The sequence below is a fragment of the Temnothorax curvispinosus genome, unplaced genomic scaffold (assembly GCF_003070985.1).
Source record: "Temnothorax curvispinosus isolate PA1 unplaced genomic scaffold, ASM307098v1 QBEX01000423.1, whole genome shotgun sequence".
Classification (NCBI taxonomy): Eukaryota; Metazoa; Arthropoda; class Insecta; order Hymenoptera; family Formicidae; genus Temnothorax; species Temnothorax curvispinosus.
The window spans coordinates 1-2,607 of NW_020210203.1; the positions used below are offsets into that span (position 1 = coordinate 1).

A 2,607-nucleotide genomic window follows, 5' to 3' on the forward strand; every position below is an offset into this window, starting at 1 on the left:
CTTGAACCAATATTGTCTGAACTAGTCATCAAGGTCGTCGTCGTCTTCGGACGTGGATACTCTGTAAGTAGTTTCTCATATATATTTGTACGCGTGTAAAAATACATGAGTCGTATAATTACCCCTGCTTGTAATATATGCAAGCATTTTTTACAGAGAGTCATCCGTTCCGAATTGCGCATCAGACGCATAGCGTATTATTTGTGTTTCGTCCGGTATAGAATTTTGTAAAAATTGACGACCTAATTATATCATCCGTGTGGTAGTGGGTTAATATATACGAGTAAAAAGAAGAGGAATAAACGCATATATTTTGAGTAATGGTCGTACTGCCCCTGATCAAGGGAGTTTGAACCAAATATTGTCTGGACTAGTCATCAAAGCCGTCGTCGTCTTCGGACGTGGATACTCCTGTAAGTATTACATTTTTTCTTATATATTTATTTATATATATTAGTTTCTTATATATATGTACGTTTGTAAAAGTACATGAGCCGTATCATTACCCCAGCTTGTAATATATGCAAGCATTTTTTACAGAGAGTCCGTTCCGAATTGCGCATCAGACGCATAGCGTATATATATTATTTGTCTTTGATGTTCATCGAACGTTTAAGAAGAATAAATAGTGCTCTGCGTTTTGATGTACAAATTCGGAACGCACCCAGAGGTTACGATACAGAGTTCATGTATTTCTACAAATATATTTATTATATGCATTTGTTTGTTTTTGTGTTCTAATTCTGTTTTTTTTTATTCCAAGATTTAATTTTGCTGCCTAGTTGTGTCGTCCCTGACAACATAAGTGGGAACAGGAACCTGCATGGTGCTACGTTATAGATTAGCTAATATACTAACTAGCTAATAATAACAATCAAAACAGCGAAATTGTTGACGTGTTCGGACGTGGTTACTCATGAATTCTTCCGTAAGTATTACTTGTTACGAGATACTACCGTGTACCTTTTCTTGATTCTTTTGATTTATTGACTACCAAAGACTGGTATAAGTTGAAATAAATAAAAATCTTTTTTAATATTTAGATATTTATTCTTTCTTAATAATAATATAGATTTATTTTATATTTTTGTATGTTTTATATATATATAGAAAAAGATTTTTATTTATTTAAACTTATACCAGTCTTTGGTAGTATAATAAAACTTTCTCGTAAAAAACTTAAACATCGACATATTTTAAATACTACAAAAAATATTTAACACAAATCTCTTTCAAGAAAAAAATAGTTTAAAAATTATATTTTACAACACACGCGTTTTTTAATATTCTTTAAGTATGTAATTACAAAGAAAAGTCACTTGAGATCTGAAATTAAATTGAAGAAAGTACTACAAGGAAATAATATGAATTAATGTCATATAACAATCTGTCTAATGTATATGGATGTATAAGCTTATCAGAAGTGCAGAATTCGAAAGATGGTAAAAGATGCAACGCTAATTTAGAACGATAAAGGATATTATTGTTATTGTATATCAATTGAATAATACATATTGCGAAATTATGCACTAAAGAATTAACATTGAGCTATTAATTACATAGTCTGGACAATATATTTATCAAATGATTGACAATAAAATGTTATTTAAATATTGAACGTAACAGAAATATATAAATTTTATTTTTAAATTTATATTTGATATTTCTTTCTGACAAAATTATTTCTTACATTTTCTGTATCCAGTGATGAAACGTTTAAAAATTTCAGAAAATGCTTAGAAAGAAGTAGATGCAACAAACAAGTTAAACAAGTTGTGTTTAAAATGTAATAACAAACGTAATTTATGTATTCTAAGAAAAGCTGAATAATATTTATAAATAGCTAAATAACTGAATAATATTTTGAGAACACAAAGTAGTTTAAATGTATGTTTTTAAAGCTTTTATTTGTTCTTTAAGTGCATCTACTTCTTTCTGAACATTTTCTGAAATTCTCAAACATTTCATCACTGGATACAGAAAATGTAAGAAATAATTTTGTCAGAAAGAAATATCAAATATAAATTTAAAAATAAAATTTATATATTTCTGTTACGTTCAATATTTAAATAACATTTTATTGTCAATCATTTGATAAATATATTGTCCAGACTATATAATTAATAGCTCAATGTTAATTCTTTAGTGCATAATTTCGCAATATGTATTATTCAATTGATATACAATAACAATAATATCCTTTATCGTTCTAAATTAGCGTTGCATCTTTTACCATCTTTCGAATTCTGTACTTCTGATAAGCTACATCCATATACAGTAGACAGATTGTTATATAACATTAGTTCATATTATTTTTTTGTAGTATTTTCTTTAATTTAATTTCAAATCTTAAGTGACTTTTTTTTGTAATTACATACTTAAAGAATATTAAAAAGCACATCAATATAACTTTTTGCTAATAACTTTTTTTTCTGTACAGGTATCCCATTTTAGTGTTGTAGCTGGGAGAGGGATACACGAAGGAGAAATGGCTACTAGTATATGTAAGAAGATTTTCTCTCCTGAGGTTGCATTACAACTGAATTGAACAGGGACAGAAATAAAAAAAGGAATCAAGTCACTAAAGTGTGGTAAGTGCATTATTGG

The 2,607-nt window shown here is 28.0% G+C and overlaps 1 long non-coding RNA gene across 2 annotated transcripts; it reads left to right on the top strand.

The window, feature by feature from the left end:
* On the top strand, positions 1 to 2,585 carry LOC112454153. 2 transcript variants are annotated; one of them, XR_003040697.1, is made up of 4 exons: positions 1 to 63; positions 145 to 413; positions 764 to 928; positions 2,441 to 2,585. It is a non-coding gene; the product is annotated as an uncharacterized LOC112454153 (long non-coding RNA). The 2 variants fall into 2 exon arrangements; XR_003040698.1 differs by having other exon boundaries at positions 157 to 413.
* Positions 2,586 to 2,607: the final 22 nt, after the last annotated feature.